Raw genomic sequence first — 812 nt, 5'->3', positions numbered from 1 at the left:
AACTAAATTATAATTAAAAAATTGAATTAAAGAAATTATACGAAAAAAAAAAAGAACTTTTAAATAGTTAATTTTATACTAATATTGATATATTATTTTCGAAATTTTATTATATTTTCAAATTTATATTTTATTAAAAAATAAAAACATTATCCATTTMTTAAAACCACATAAAAACCGTATTAAAACCTCTACAGAGACGGAATAAAACGAAATATTAAAGTCGAAATATATCTCGTTGCATTGATCGAGTACCCTTCTATTTATTATTTAATATATTTAGTTATCAAAAACAAATATAACAATTCTAAAAATATTTATGTAAGTTATATGAATATTAAATTTATATTTATTTTGTTTCCATATATAATAAGATTGTATTAAATGCTTATAATAATTTTTTTTAATTAAGTACTAGAAGGGTACTCGTGCAATGCATTGAGATACATCTTGATTTCGGTGTCTCGTTTTATTCCTTTTTGTGTAGATATAATACGGTTTTATGTGTTTTTGAGAAAATGATAATGTTTTTATTTTTGAATAAAATATAAATTTAAAAATATCATAAAAGTTTGAAAAAAATATATATCGATAACAATATCAAAGTAATCTTTTTAAAAAATTCTTTTGTTTTGGTGTAATTTCCTTAATTCAAATTTTTTGATATAGTTTAATTTAGGTTTAATAACAAAGAAATTTAATTTAGGTTTAATAATATAATTTTTTTATAAAGATAATAATTAATTATTCTGTTAGAAATTAAATATTATTATTCTAATTATATTTTAGATTTTTTATATTTAAAATGAGAT

The sequence above is a fragment of the Cynara cardunculus genome, assembly GCF_001531365.2.
Source record: "Cynara cardunculus var. scolymus isolate 2C chromosome LG 1, CcrdV1, whole genome shotgun sequence".
Classification (NCBI taxonomy): domain Eukaryota; kingdom Viridiplantae; phylum Streptophyta; class Magnoliopsida; order Asterales; family Asteraceae; genus Cynara; species Cynara cardunculus.
This window is presented reverse-complemented; position numbering follows the sequence as displayed.